Source organism: Lithobates pipiens, unplaced genomic scaffold (assembly GCF_037356315.1).
Source record: "Lithobates pipiens isolate NorthernLeopardFrog02 unplaced genomic scaffold, aLitPip1_a1.2 Scaffold_13, whole genome shotgun sequence".
Classification (NCBI taxonomy): Eukaryota; Metazoa; Chordata; class Amphibia; order Anura; family Ranidae; genus Lithobates; species Lithobates pipiens.
Genome location: NW_027507718.1, coordinates 549674668 through 549691783, shown reverse-complemented (window position 1 = coordinate 549691783; position 17116 = coordinate 549674668).

The window sequence follows — 17116 nt, the reverse complement described above, 5'->3', positions numbered from 1 at the left end:
TGATCACTTTTATTGCTGTCACAAGGAATGTAAACATCCCTTGTGACAGTAATAGGTGGTGACAGATACTCTTTATGGAGGGATGGGGGGTCTAAAAGACCCCCCATCCCTCCTTTACACTTCAATGTATTCAGATCGCCAAAAACTGCGATTCTGAATTTTTTTTTTAAACCGGCGCCATTGGTAGCCGAGTAAACGGGAAGTGACGTCATGACGTCGCTTCCGTGTTTACTATTAGGATACTGGAACGAAGCCGCTTACGGCTTCGTTCCAGTTCCTCCCCAGCAGCCAGAGGCGTCGGATCTTGAATTGGTGCTCCCGATCGAGCGGGAGCACCGCTAACAGCGGCAGGAGGGGGGACTTCCCCTCCCGCTCCTCCGGCATAACAGCCGAGCAGCTTTTAGCCGCTTCGGTTGTTATGGCTGGATAGCCAATCGCCCGCTGGAAAAAACGGTACAGGGATGATGCCTGCAGGTGCGGGCATCATCCCGGTATACCCCCCGGAAGCCGAGTACACAGATCTGCATACGCTCGGTGGGAAGGGGTTAAAATAAAGTTGGCAGTAACAGTGGCATCAGTAATCCTGCCCGATGCGTTTCATCCTCTAGGACATCATCCTAGAGGATGAAATGCATTGGGAAGGATTACTGATGCCACTGTCACTGAGTGCCCTAGTCCTACAGTTCGGATACTCCTGGTGAGGAGGGGTTGGTGAATAAACCTTTCTTGAAGAGTTGTACATCTGCTGGAGGCTGTTAAAAAGATCCTGCAAGGACTGTTAAACCCATCCGTGAACTGAATAAACTGGACTCTCCTTTTGGATATCGTATATAGGCCTGAGAGCTGGAATTGCATTTAAAGGCACAGTAGCCCTGTAGGGGTGTATCTCTTGGAAGAACTGTATCGTATATGGGCCTGAATATTGGAATCGCATGAAGACTGATCTGAAGGCACAGTGCCCCTGTAGGGGTGTATCTTTCTGGTGAGTGGGGAACCTTGTGGGGGGAGCACGCAGTCACCTGAAGAATATATTCGCAAGCACTAAAGTCACTTTCTTCTGATGGATTTGCACAATCGAGGATTTTTTGATTTTTTTGATTTTTTATTCAATTTTCTTATTTTTCACGTGTGGACAGTAATAGACTTTTTGCCCTCCTTTTTTCTTTTTTGTTCTCCCTTTTTTTAATTTTGGTTTTATTGTTTATTTCTTAAATTTTTTTTTATTTTCATTACAATTTTTATTCTTACTTTTTATGCACATAAGTATTGCTTTGTTTATGATATATAAGAAAGTTGTTTGACATATATCCCACGTATACACATTTATTTTGGATGCTTTCTTTTGCGATTTTGCACCATTAGATATATGAGGCTTGGAGTATATGGTTATAAATTTTATAGCCATACCATGTGGTTTTTCATACGTTTGCACTTTAATTTGATTACTTGATTGTTTGTAGTTCATTAGTAGGGATGGCCGAACGGTTCGCCCGCTGGTAGTTTCGTGACGAATTTTGGCTGTTCGCGGTCCGCCCGATCGGCGGACTATTGACGCTGTTCGCCCGACGGACTTCCATGTTTACTGTGTAAAAGAACTTTGACCTATGATGACACTTCCATCATGTGGTACAGGACAGCCAATTGAGACATTACAGCACATGGACACTTGGACATTCCCCCAACTTATAAATAGACCTCATCCGGCGGCCATTTTACATTCTTTCGTATGTCACTATAGGGAGAGGTTGCTGTGTGGAGCAGGGAGAGACTGCAGTGACCCAAATCACTTGCTATTAGGTCCACAAAAGTTCTTTTAAGGACTGGTATGGTATAGGTGTTAGGTGTAGTTCAGGATATAGGTTTGAGGCACTGCTATTCAAGTAATTGTTGCAGCAGCCTGTCTTTTGTCAGTGTAGAGAGAGGGACAGGACGCTGTGTGCAGCAGGGCCAGTCAGTTTAATCATTAGCTGTTACTATTAGGTCCACAAAGGTCCTTTTCAGGACTGGTAAGGTAAAGAAGTACAGGATATAGTTTTGAGTGCTATTCAAGTTATTGTTGCAGCAGCCTATGTTTTGTCAGTTTAAATAGCGACAGGCAGGAAGCTGTGTGTGGCAGTGAGGGACAGTCAGTCTGCACCCTTCTCATCCTCTCGATCTGCACCCTCTTCTTCACTCTCTGCTATGTGCACCCCCAAAGACACTACCACCAACAACACCACCACCACCACATACCTTCCGCTTGAGTCACAGGAATTATTTTCTGATCCATATCAAGACATTTCTGATGCGCAGCCACTCTTGGCATTGGATCAGGAAGAGGAGGTAGCAACAACCGCCACTCAACAGTCTGACGACAGTACCCAGATCAGCCCAAGGAGGAGGTTGGTACCTGGTGTTGCTGCCTGATTATAGCGGTGGGGAAGGTGACATCGATGATGATGTGTCTAGTGATGTCACGTGGGTGCCCACAAGAGAGGAAGAGGAGGGGAGTTCAGAGGGAGATATGGACCGGCAGATAGGGAGGAGAAGCAGGAATAACTTACATTGCACAGGAGGGACAAAGCAGACTGCTAATGTATCAGGAGCAAGTCATCAACCATGTACGGTCACATCTGGCGCTCCCAGGACACCGGCACATGGCTCCGTTGTGTGGGCTTTTTTTTTAACGTGTGCGCTGCTGACAATAGTGTTGCCATCTGCAATCTTTGCAGTCAACGCATTAGTCGCGGTAAGCCCAACACTCATCTAGGGACGACTGCCTTAAGAAGGCACATGAGCAGCCATCACCGAGCCCAGTGGGAGCAATGGAACACACAAAGCCACACTCCAGGCTCTCACTGTCCAGCCTCGTCTTCTACTTCTCCTTGTCCTCTCTCCTCACAATTGTCCTCCACTCCACCTTCCATCACGCCAAGCTCACGTTTTTCTGCAAACGGCAGGCTTCCGTGGGCCTAATGTTCGAGCGTAAAAAAATTATGACGCCGGATAACCCTCTTGCCCAACGGTTGACGGCTGGCTTGTCAGAACTCATAGCCCGCCAGCTACTGCCATATAAACTGGTGGACTCGGAGGCCTTTCGAAAATTTGTGGCCATTGGAACACCACAATGGAAGGTCCCATGAAGGAAGTATTTCTCCGAGAAGGGCATCCCAGAGCTATATGGCCATGTTCAGCGGCAAGTGAATGTATCTCTGGCACACAGTGTCGGTGCCAAGATACATCTGACCACAGACACGTGGTCTAGCAAACACGGGCAGGGAAGGTATATCACTTTTACTGCCCACTGGGTGAACCTTCTGACGGCCGTCAAGCATGTAACCCGTGGCACCCGTGTAGATTTGGTTTTACCGCCACGGACTGCATGCAGGCCTGGCTCTTCTTATCCTCCTCCTCCTACTCCATCCTCCTCCCTCTCCTCCTGGGCTGACTCCTCCTTTTCCGCTGCTAGCGTCTCTTCCACTGCGCCGCCAAGCTCCTCGGATGAGGGGGAGCAAGAAGAGCATGCTTTAAACCTTTCTGGGATCCCTGTTGTCGTGCATGGATGGGGAGAGGAGAATGAAGAGGACGACATTATCCTGGATGATGAGCAGGAGCCAGGCCAACACACCGCTTCCAGTTTAGTGAAAATGGGGGCCTTCATGCTCCAGTGTTTTAACAGGGACCCCCGTATAAAAAGCATAAGGGTCAAGGACCAGTACTGGGTGGCAACGTACTTAGACCCCCGGTACAAACACAAAATGGTGGAAATGTTACCGCCGTCACAGAGGGCTGTCAGAATGGAGCACTTCCAGGCCTTGCTTCGAGAAATGCTGCATTCTGCTTTTGCGTGCGCTGGCAGAGGAGCAATTCCCACTCCCAGAAAAGGAGTTGCGGGTACCAATCCAACAGCGCCTGCAAGAAGAGGCCGGTTTGAAGATGTGTTGGTGACTTCTGATATGAGGTCATTCTTTCAGCCGACCCATCAACAGGTGTCATCCGGATCCAGCATCAGGGAATGCCTAGACCATCAGGTGTCCGACTACATCGGGTTAACGGCTGATGTGGACGCTCTGAGGAGTGATGAACCCCTGGACTACTGGGTGGGCAGGCTTGACCTCTGGCCAGAGCTTGCCCAATTTGCAATCGAACTGTTGGCTTGCCCCTCGTCCAGTGTCCGGTCCGAAAGGACGTTGTGAAAAAAGGCCTACAAATGCCCATATAAAGTGCTTTTGTGCAAAAATAAATGCAACATATGATACTTAATGCGACTGACGCTAAAATTCACACAATTCCCACTGTGTGTTGAATTAATCAACACTAATGAATAGTGATGGACGAACTTCCGATGGGACGTTTCGCGAACGCAGACCGCGAACGCGGCCGATAGTTCACAAACCGTAACATTCGCGGCGGGCCTCATTGACTTCAATGGGAGGCGAACTTTGCAAACCTACAGGTCAAATTTGCAGCCACAAAATAATTACTAGCTGTGCAAACATAGTCCCACCACATGGCCAATGACATAACACATGTATGAGGTGAATCTGGGATCAACAACTACAAGCATTCTTTTTTTATATGTGAAATTGTGACAATTCAGGACTGTGGAGCGCATGAAGGCAATGGAGGAGAGGGAAGGTCAGGGTAGGCAAAGAAGAGGGTGCAGGAGATGATCACCAGCAGCGTGACATACAGCAATTAGTGATGGACGAACTTCCGACGGGACGTTTCGCGAACGCGGACCGCGAACGAGGCCGATCGTTCGCGAAACCGAACGTTCGTGGTGGGCCCCATTGACTTCAATGGGAGGCGAACTTCGCAAACCTTTAGGTCAAATTTGCAGCCACAAAATAATTATTAGCTGGGCAAACATAGTCCCACCACATGGCCAATGACATAACACATGTATGAGGTGAATTTGGGATCGATAACTACAAGCATTCTTTTTTTATATGGGAAATTGTTCTGACAATTCAGGACTGTGGAGCGCATTAAGGCAATGGAGGAGAGGGAAGGTCAGGGACCAGGGTAGGCAAAGAAGATGGTGCAGGAGATGATCACCAGCAGCGTGACATGCAGCAATGACACCTGCACCGTGATAGAGTCATCTGACAACAGCACCGTGATAGAGAGCACTGACATCAGCAGCGTGACATAAAGCATTAACACCAGCACCGTGACATACAGCATTGACAGCAACACCATGATAGAGAGCACTGACATCAGCAGCGTGACATAAATCACTCACACCAGCACCGTGATATACAGCACTAACAGCAGCACCGTGATAGAGAGCACTGACATCAGAAGCGTGACATACAGCACTGACATCAGCACCGTGATATACAGCACTGACAGCAGCACCGTGATAGAGAGCACTGACATCAGAAGCGTGACATACAGCACTGACATCAGCACCGTGATATACAGCACTGACAGCAGCACCGTGATAGAGAGCACTGACATCAGAAGCGTGACATTAAGCACTCACACCAGCACCGTGATATACAGCACTGACAGCAGCACCGTAAGCAGCCCCAGGAGGAAGTCAGCACAGCACAGGGATGGTGTGATCCCCTCATAATAAGCAGGCCCAGGAGAAAATCAGCACAGCCAGGGATGGTGTGATCCCCTCATAATAAGCAGGCCCAGGAGAAAATCAGCACAGCCATGGATGTGTGATCCCCTCATAATAAGAACCCCCAGGAGTAAGTCAGCACAGCACAGGGATGGTGTGATCCCCTCATAATAAGAACCCCCAGGAGTAAGTCAGCACAGCACAGGGATGGTGTGATCCCCTCATAATAAGAACCCCCAGGAGGAAGTCAGCACAGCCAGGGATGGTGTGATCCCCTCATAATAAGAACCCCCAGGAGTAAGTCAGCACAGCACAGGGATGGTGTGATCCCCTCATAATAAGAACCCCCAGGAGTAAGTCAGCACAGCACAGGGATGGTGTGATCCCCTCATAATAAGAACCCCCAGGAGGAAGTCAGCACAGCCAGGGATGGTGTGATCCCCTCATAATAAGAACCCCCAGGAGTAAGTCAGCACAGCACAGGGATGGTGTGATCCCCTCATAATAAGAACCCCCAGGAGTAAGTCAGCACAGCACAGGGATGGTGTGATCCCCTCATAATAAGCAGGCCCAGGAGAAACTCAGCACAGCACAGGGATGGTGTGATCCCCTCATAATAAGCAGGCCCAGGAGAAACTCAGCATAGCACAGGGATGGTGTGATCCCCTCATAATAAGAACCCCCAGGAGGAAGTCAGCACAGCACAGGGATGGTGTGATCCCCTCATAATAAGCAGGCCCAGGAGAAACTCAGCACAGCACAGGGATGGTGTGATCCCCTCATAATAAGCAGGCCCAGGAGAAAATCAGCACAGCCAGGGATGGTGTGATCCCCTCATAATAAGCAGGCCCAGGAGAAAATCAGCACAGCCAGGGATGGTGTGATCCCCTCATAATAAGAACCCCCAGGAGTAAGTCAGCACAGCACAGGGATGGTGTGATCCCCTCATAATAAGAACCCCCAGGAGTAAGTCAGCACAGCACAGGGATGGTGTGATCCCCTCATAATAAGCAGGCCCAGGAGAAACTCAGCAAAGCACAGGGATGGTGTGATCCCCTCATAATAAGCAGGCCCAGGAGAAACTAAGCACAGGACAGGGATGGTGTGATCCCCTCATAATAAGAACCCCCAGGAGGAAGTCAGCACAGCACAGGGATGGTGTGATCCCCTCATAAGCAGCCCCAGTAGAAATATGACACCGCTCAACCTCTTCAAAGAGGAGGGTAGGGGCATATAGTACGGTGTGCTTTTTTGGGGCAAGGAAGTGAGCCAAATGAAAAAAGAAGGTCTGTGTGCTTGATTAAAAAAATTGTTTATAGACATATACATGGTCTACTGGTCACATGTGTTGAATTCCTCCAAGATCCATGCCTCATTCATTTTTAGAAATGTGAGGTAGTTAACACTGTCGTGAGCTAGGCGAGTACGCTTATCGGTCACGATCCCCCCTGCTGCGCTGAACGTCCTTTCGGACAGGACACTGGATGAGGGGCAAGCCAACAGTTCGATTGCAAATTGGGCAAGCTCTGGCCAGAGGTCAAGCCAGCCCATCCAGTAGTCCAGGGGTTCATCACTCCTCAGAGCGTCCACATCGGCCGTTAACCCAATGTAGTCGGACACCTGATGGTCTAGGTGTTCCCTGATGCTGGATCCGGATGACACCTGTCGATGGGTCGGCTGAAAGAATGACCTCATATCCGAAGTCACCAACACATCTTCAAACCGGCCTCTTCTTGCAGGCACTGTTGGATTGGTACCCGCAAATCCTTCTCTGGGAGTGGGAATTGCTCCTCTGCCAGCGCACGCAAAAGCAGAATGCAGCATTTCTCGAAGCAAGGCCTGGAAGTGCTGCATTCTGACAGCCTTCTGCGACTGCGGTAACATTTCCGCCATTTTGTGTTTGTACCGGGGGTCTAAGTACGTTGCCACCCAGTACTGGTCCTTGACCCTTATGCTTTTTATACGGGGGTCCCTATTAAAACACTGGAGCATGAAGGCCCCTATTTGCACTAAAGTGGAAGCAGTGTGGTGGCCTGGCTCCTGCTCATCATCCAGGATAATGTCGTCTTCTTCATTCTCCTCTCCCCATCCACGCACAACAGGGATCCCAGAAAGGTTTAAAGCATGCTCTTCTTGCTCCTCCTCATCCGCCCCGGCACCATCCTCCTCTGACTCCTCTTCAGACTCCTGTTGTTGACTTGTCTCAGATAGAGTAGCCCCCCCTGGGAATTCATCCAGCATTGCGACTTCCTCATCTTCCCGCTCCTGCTCCTCCACAGCCTGATCAATGACACGATGCAATGCACGCTCCATAAAGAAGGCATAAGGTACCATGTCACTGATGGCGCCATGGCTGCGACTGACAAGTTTGGTGATCTCCTCAAATGGCCGCAGAAGTCTGCATATGTCGCACATGAGCAGCCACTGGCGCGGTGAAAAAAAACCCAGCTCCCCAGAACCGTTTCTTTCGCAGAGTTCATACAGGTAGACGTTAACTGCACGTTTCTGCTGGAGCAGCCTATGAAGCATATAGAAGGTTGAGTTCCATCGCGTCGGGCAATCGCAAATAAGACGTCTGACCGGCAGATGGTGTCGCCGCTGAATGTCAGCAAGGCGAGCCATGGCCGTGTAAGATCTTCTGAAATGGGCCGAGATTTTCCTTGCCTGCCGCAAGATGTCCTGGACCCCAGGGTATTTGACAAGGAATCGCTGCACGACCAAGTTTAAGACGTGTGCCATGCATGGCACGTGCGTGATTTTGCCCTGTTTCAATGCGCTAAGCAGATTGGCACCGTTGTCACACACCACTTTACCAACTGTCAAATTGAGCCGTGTTAGCCACTGATTTGCCTGTGAACGCAAAGCTGAAAGGAGTCCCAGGCCAGTGTGGCTCTTGGCTTCCAGGCACAACAGACGCAGCACGGCATGGCAACGTCTCACCTGGCATGTGGAATAGGTTCTGGGGAGCTTGGGCGGTGCAGTGGAAGAGACGCTAGCAGCAGAAAAGGAGGAGGCAGCTGAGGAGGAGAGGGAGGAGGATGGAGTAGGAGGAGGAGGAGAAGAAGAGTCAGGCCTGCATGCAATCCGTGGCAGTAAAACCAAATCTACACGGGTGCCACGGGTTACATGCTTGACGGCCGTCAGAAGGTTCACCCAGTGGGCAGTAAAAGTGATATACCTTCCCTGCCCGTGTTTGCTAGACCACGTGTCTGTGGTCAGATGTATCTTGGCACCGACACTGTGTGCCAGAGATACATTCACTTGCCGCTGAACATGGCCATATAGCTCTGGGATGCCCTTCTCAGAGAAATAGTTCCTTCCTGGGACCTTCGATTGTGGTGTTCCAATGGCCACAAATTTGCGAAAGGCCTCCGAGTCCACCAGTTTATATGGCAGTAGTTGGCAGGGTATGAGTTCTGACAAGCCAGCCGTCAATCGTTGGGCAAGAGGTTTATCCGGCGTCATCATTTTTTTACGCTCGAACATTAGGCCCACGGAAGCCTGCCTTTTTGCAGAAAAATGTGAGCTTGGCATGATGGAAGGTGGAGTGGAGGACAATTGTGAGGAGAGAGGAGAAGGAGAAGTAGAAGATGAGGCTGGACGGTGAGAGCCTGCAGTGTGGCTTTGTGTGTTCCGTTGCTCCCACTGGGCTTGGTGATGGCTGCCCATGTGCCTTCTTAAGGCGGTCGTCCCTAGGTGAGTGTTGGGCTTACCGCGACTAATGCGTTGACTGCAAAGATTGCAGATGGCAACGCTATTGTCAGCAGCGGACACGTTAAAAAAAGCCCACACTGCGGAGCCATGTGCCGGTGTCCTGGGAGCGCCAGATGTGACCGTACATGGTGGATGACTCGCTCCTGATACATTTGCAGTCTGCTTTGTCCCTCCTGTGCAATGTAAGTTATTCCTGCTTCTCCTCCCTATCTGCTGGTCCATATCTCCCTCTGAACTCCTCTCCTCTTCCTCTCTTGTGGGCACCCACGTGACATCACTAGACACATCATCATCAACGTCACCTTCCCCACCTCTATAAGTAGAGATCTCGGAGTAGGCAGCAACACCGGGGACCAACCTCCTCCTTCGGCTGATCTGGGTACTGTCGTCAGACTGCTGAGTAGCGGTTGTTGCTACCTCCTCTTCCTGATCCAATACCAAGAGTGGCTGCGCATCAGAAATGTCCTCTTGATATGGATCGGAAAATAATTCCTGTGACTCAAGCGGAAGGTATGTGGTGGTGGTGGTGTTGTTGGTGGTAGTGTCTTTGGGGGTGCACATAGCAGAGAGTGAAGAAGAGGGTGCAGATCGAGAGGATGAGAAGGGTGCAGAAGTGTAAGGCTGAGTGAGCCACTCAACCAAGTCTGGTGCGTCCTTTAAAGTAATTGAACGCACCTTCTGCAACTTCCCACTTTGGCTCAAGGCTGGTGCTCCTGCCCTACCCCTACCACCCCTGCGGAAGGGCCTGCCTCTTCCTCTGCCTTTCATATTTTAAATCACCCTGTGACAAAACTCTTAGTCCCTATACCGATGAAGGACTGCTGCAGTATAGGGCAGCGGTCAGCAGTGGTGCACCTCAACCCTATGTATTGTGGACCGATAGCGGTCCTTACAGAACAGCAGACTGTACCGCACTCAACCCTATGTACTGTAGCACCCTTCACCAAGTTACCAGTCCTTATAAGGACCTTTGTGGACCAAGTAGGTTGTGTGTGACTGATTAGCAGACTGTACGTCAGTCCTTATACTGCTGAAGGACTGCTGCAGTATAGGGCAGCGGTCAGCAGTGGTGCACCTCAACCCTATGTATTGTGGACCGATAGCGGTCCTTACAGAACAGCAGACTGTACCGCACTCAACCCTATGTACTGTAGCACCCTTCACCAAGTTACCAGTCCTTATAAGGACCTTTGTGGACCAAGTAGGTTGTGTGTGACTGATTAGCAGACTGTACGTCAGTCCCTATACTGCTGAAGGACTGCTGCAGTATAGGGCAGCGGTCAGCAGTGGTGCATCTCAACCCTATGTATTGTGGACCGATAGCGGTCCTTACAGAACAGCAGACTGTACCGCACTTAACCCTATGTACTGTAGCACCCTTCACCAAGTTACCAGTCCGTATAAGGACCTTTGTGGACCAAGTAGGTTGTGTGTGACTGATTAGCAGACTGTACGTCATTTCCTTTACTGCTGAAGGACTGCTGCAGTATAGGGCAGCGGTCAGCAGTGGTGCACCTCAACCCTATGTATTGTGGACCGATAGCGGTCCTTACAGAACAGCAGACTGTACCGCACTCAACCCTATGTACTGTAGCACCCTTTACCAAGTTACCAGTCCTTATAAGGACCTTTGTGGACCAAGTAGGTTGTGTGTGACTGATTAGCAGACTGTACGTCAGTCCCTATACTGCTGAAGGACTGCTGCAGTATAGGGCAGCGGTCAGCAGTGGTGCACCTCAACCCTATGTATTGTGGACCGATAGTGGTCCTTACAGAACAGCAGACTGTACCGCACTCAACCCTATGTACTGTAGCACCCTTCACCAAGTTACCAGTCCTTATAAGGACCTTTGTGGACCAAGTAGGTTGTGTGTGACTGATTAGCAGACTGTACGTCAGTCCCTATACTGCTGAAGGACTGCTGCAGTATAGGGCAGCGGTCAGCAGTGGTGCACCTCAACCCTATCTATTGTGGACCGATAGCGGTCCTTACAGAACAGCAGACTTTACCGCACTCAACCCTATGTACTGTAGCACCCTACACAGACCAAGTTACCAGTCCTGATAAAGAGCTTTGTGGAACAAGTGAGTTGTGAATGATTAGCAGACTGCAGCAGAAGGGCAGCAGTCAAGTATAATATTCTTTCTATATTTGGAAGAAAGAATATTATACATGTACAAGCCTATTACCATACCACTGATACCAGTCCTGAAAAGAACCTTTGTGGAACTAATAGTAACAGCAACTGTTTAAACTGACCCTCACTGCCTGACACACTGCTTCCTTCCTGTCCCTATACAAACTGGCAAAACAGAGGAGACTGGAACAATTACTGGTTACTTGAATAGCTCTTTTGTGGACCTGATAGTAACAGCTAATGATGATGATGATGATGACTAATCTGGCTGTCCCTAAAATAGCAGCAGACACAGCGCTCTGTCCCTTTATCTAAACTGACAAAAGACACTCAGGCTGCTGCAACAATCAGTAGCACAGCAAACCTATATACACCTAACACCTATACCAGTCCTGAAAATAACTTTTGTGTACCAAATAGCTAGCGTTTTATCTGTCCCTGCTCCAAACAGCAACCTTTCCCTATAGTGACAGAAGAAAGAATGTAAAATGGCCGCCGGATCGGGTATATTTATAAGTTAGGGGGAATGTCCAAGTGTCCATGTGCTGTCATGTCTCAATTGGCTGTCCTGTACCCCATGATGGATGTGTCATCATAGGTCAAAGTTCTTTTACACATTAAACACGTAAGTCCGCCGGGCAAACTACGCCAATAGTCCGCCGAACGAGCGGACTGCGAACGTCATAAATTCGCCGCGAAATGACCACCGGGCGAACCGTTCGGCCATCACTAACAGCAATGACACCTGCACCATGATAGAGTGATCTGACATCAGCACCGTGATAGAGAGCACTGACATCAGCAGTGTGACATCAAGCACTGACACCAGCACCGTGATATAGAGCACTGACACCAGCACCGTGATATAGAGCACTGACACCTGCACCGTGATAGAGTGATCTGACACCAGGACCGTGATAGAGAGCACTGACACCTGCACCGTGATAGAGTGATCTGACACCAGCACCATGATAGAGAGCACTGACATCAGCAGTGTGACATAAAGCACTGATATCAGCACTGTGATATAGAGCACTGACACCTGCACCGTGATAGAGTGATCTGACACCAGCACCGTGATAGAGAGCACTGACATCAGCACCGTGACATAAAGCACTGACACCAGCACCGTGATAGAGAGCACTGACATCAGCACCGTGACATAAAGCACTGACACCAGCACCGTGATATAGAGCACTGACACATGCACTGTGATAGAGTGATCTGACACCAGCACCGTGATAGAGAGCACTGACATCAGCAGCGTGACATAAAGCACTGACACCAGCACTGTTATATAGAGCACTGACACCTGCACTGTGATAGAGTAATCTGACACCAGTACCGTGATAGAGAGCACTGACATCAGCACAGTGAAATAAAGCACTGGCACCAGCACCATGATAGAGAGCACTAACATCAGCACCATGACATAAAGCACTGACACCAACACCGTGATATAGAGCACTGACACCTGCACCGTGATAGAGAGCACTGCCATCAGCAGCGTGACACAATGCACTGACACCAGCACCATTATATAGAGCACTGACACCTGCATCGTGATAGAGTAATCTGACACCAGCACCGTGATAGAGAGCACTGACATCAACACCGTGATATAGAGCACTGACACCAGCACTGTGATAGAGAGCACTGACATCAGCACCGTGACATAAAGCACTGACATCAGCACCGTGATAAAGAGCACTGACATCAGCATTGTGACATAAAGCACTGACACCAGCACTGTGATATAGAGCACTGACACCAGCACCGTGATATAGAGCACTGACACCTGCACTGTGATAGAGGGATCTGACACCAGCACCGTGATAGAGAGCACTGACATCAGCAGCGTGACATAAAGCACTGACACCAGCACCGTTATATAGAGCACTGCCACCTGCACTGTGATAGAGTAATCTGACACCAGTACCGTGATAGAGAGCACTGACATCAGCACAGTGACATAAAGCACTGACACCAGCACCGTGATAGAGAGCACTGACATCAGCACCATGACATAAAGCACTGACACCAGCACCGTGATATACAGCACTGAAACCTGCACCATGATAGAGTGATCTGACACCAGCACCATGATAGGGAGCACTGACATCAGCAGCGTGACACAAAGCACTGACACCAGCACCATTATATAGCGCACTGACACCTGCACAGTGATAGAGTAATCTGACACCAGCACCGTGATAGAGAGCACTGACATCAGCACCGTGATATAGAGCACTGACACCAGCACCGCGATATAGAGCACTGGCACCTGCACCATGATAGAGTGATCTGACACCAGCACTGTGATAGAGAGCACTGACATCAGCACTGTGACATAAACCACTGACACCAGCACCATGATAGAGAACACTGACATCAGCACAGTGACATAAAGCACTGACACCAGCACCGTGATATAGAGCACTGCCACCTGCACCATGCTAGAGTTATCTGACACCAGCACTGTGATAGAGAGCACTGACATCAGCACTGTGACATAAACCACTGACACCAGCACCATGATAGAGAGCACTGACATCAGCACAGTGACATAAAGCACTGACACCAGCACCGCGATATAGAGCACTGCCACCTGCACCATGATAGAGTTATCTGACACCAGCACCGTGATAGAGAGCACTGACATCAGCAGCATGACATAAAGCACTGACACCAGCACCGTTATATAGTGCACTGACACCTGCACTGTGATAGAGTAATCTGACACCAGCACCATGATAGAGAGCACTGACATCAGCACCGTGACATAAAGCACTGACACCAGCACCGTGATAGAGAGCACTGACATCAGCACCGTGACATAAAGCACTGACACCAACACTGTGATATAGAGCACTGACACCTGCACCGTGATAGAGTGATCCGACACCAGCACCATGATAGAGAGCACTGACATCAGCAGCGTGACATAAAGCACCGACATCAGCACAGTGACATAAAGCACTGACACCAGCACCGTAATATAGAGCACTGACATCAGCACCGTGACATAAAGCGCTGACACCAGCACCGTGATATAGAGCACTGACACCTGCACCGTGATATAGAGCACTGACACCTGCACCATGATAGAGTGATCTGACACCAGCACCGTGATAGAGAGCACTGACATATGCACCGTGATAGAGAGCACTGACATCAGCATCGTGACATAAAGCACTGACACCAGCACCATGATATAGAGCACTGACACCAGCACCGTGATATAGAGCACTGACACCTGCACTGTGATAGAGTGCACTGACACCAGCACTGAGATAGAGAGCACTAACAGCAGCACTGATACCAGCAACTTGCTGCTGGGCCCCAAAAATAGGACACCGCTCAACCTCTTCAAACAGGAGGGTAGGGGCATATAGTAGGGTGTGTTTTTTTTGTACAAGGAAGTGAGCCAAATGTAGAAAGGTCTGTGTGCTCGATTAAAAAAATAGTTTATAGACATATACATGGTCTACTGGTCACATGTGTTGAATTCCTCCGAGATCCATGCCTCATTCATTTTTAAAAATGTGAGGTAGTTAACACTGTCATGAGCTAGGCGAGTACGCTTATCAGTCACGATCCCCCTGCTGCGCTGAACGTCCATTCGGACAGGACACTGGACGAGGGGCAAGCCAACAGTTCGATTGCAAATTGGGCAAGCTCTGGCCAGAGGTCAAGCCTGCCCACCCAGTAGTCAAGGGGTTCATCACTCCTCAGAGCGTCCACATCGGCCGTTAACCCGATGTAGTCGGACACCTGTCGGTCTAGGCGTTCCTTGATGCTGGATCCGGATGACACCTGTCGATGGGTCGGCTGAAAGAATGACCTCATATCAGAAATCACCAACACATCCTCAAACCGGCCTCTTCTTGCAGGCGCTGTTGGATTGGTACCCGCAACTCCTTCTCTGAGAGTGGGAATTGCTCCTCAGCCAGCGCATGCAAAAGCAGAATGCAGCATTTCTCGAAGCAAGGCCTGGAAGTGCTCCATTCTGACAGCCCTCTGTGACAGCGGTAACATTTCCGCCATTTTGTGTTTGTACCGGGGGGTCTAAGTACGTTGCCACCCAGTACTGGTCCTTGACCCTTATGCTTTTGATATGGGGGTCCCTGTTAAAACACTGGAGCATGAAGGCCCCCATTTACACTAAACTGGAAGCGGTGTGGTGGCCTGGCTCCTGCTCATCATCCAGGATAATGTCGTCCTCTTCATTCTCCTCTCCCCATCCACGCACAACAACAGGGATCCCAGAAAGGTTTAAAGCATGCTCTTCTTGCTCCTCCTCATCTGCCCCGGCACCATCCTCCTCTGACTCCTCTTCAGACTCCTGTTGTTGACTTGTCTCAGATAGAGTAGCCCCCCTGGGAATTCATCCAGCATTGCGACTTCCTCATCTTCCCGCTCCTGTTCCTCCACAGCTTGATCAATGACACAACGCAATGCACGCTCCATAAAGAAGGCATAAGGTACCATGTCACTGATGGCGTAATGGCTGCGACTGACCAGTTTGGTGATCTCCTCAAATGGCCACAGAAGTCTGCATGCTTCGCGCATGAGCAGCCACTGGCGCAGTGAAAAAAAAAACCAGCTCCCCAGAACCTGTTCTGCCACAAAGTTCATACAGGTAGACGTTAACTGCACGTTTCTGCTGGAGCAGCCTATCAAGCATATAGAAGGTTGAGTTCCATCGCGTCGGGCAGTCGCAAATAAGACGTCTGACCGGCAGATTGTGTCGCCGCTGAATGTCAGCAAGGCGAGCCATGGCCGTGTAAGATCTTCTGAAATGGGCTGAGATTTTCCTTGCCTGCCGCAATATGTCCTGGACCCCAGGGTATTTGAGAACGAATCGCTGCATGACCAAGTTTACGACGTGTGCCATGCATGGCACGTGCGTAATTTTTGCCCTGTTTCAATGCGCTAAGCAGATTGGCACCGTTGTCACACACCACTTTACCAACTGTCAAATTGAGCGGTGAAAGCCACTGATCTGCCTGTGAACGCAAAGCTGAAAGGAGTGCCGGGCCAGTGTGGCTCTTGGCTTCCAGGCACAACAGACGCAGCACAGCATGACAACGTCTCACCTGGCATGTCAAATAGGTTCTGGGGAGCTTGGGCGGCGCAGCGGAAGAGACGCTAGCAGCGGAAAAGGAGGAGTCAGCTGAGGAGGAGAAGGAGGAGGATGGAGTAGGAGGAGGAGGAGAAGAAGAGCCAGGCCTGCATGCAATCCGTGGTGGTAAAACCAAATCTACACGGGTGCCACGGCTTACATGCTTGACGGCCGTCAGATGGTTCACCCAGTGGGCAGTAAAAGTGATATACCTTCCCTGCCCGTGTTTGCTAGACCACGTGTCTGTGGTCAGATGTATCTTGGCACCGACACTGTGTGCCAGAGATACATTCACTTGCCGCTGAACATGGCCATATAGCTCTGGGATGCCCTTCTGTGAGAAATAATTCCTTTCTGGGACCTTCCATTGTGGTGTTCCAATGGCCACAAATTTTTCGAAAGGCCTCCGAGTCCACCAGTTTATATGGCAGTAGTTGGCGGGCTATCAGTTCTGACAAGCCAGTCGTCAACCGTTGGCAAGAGGGTTATCCAGCGTCATCATTTTTTTACGCTCGAACATTAGGCCCACGGAAGCCTGCCTTTTTGCAGAAAAACGAGAGCTTGGCGTGATGGAAGGTTCAG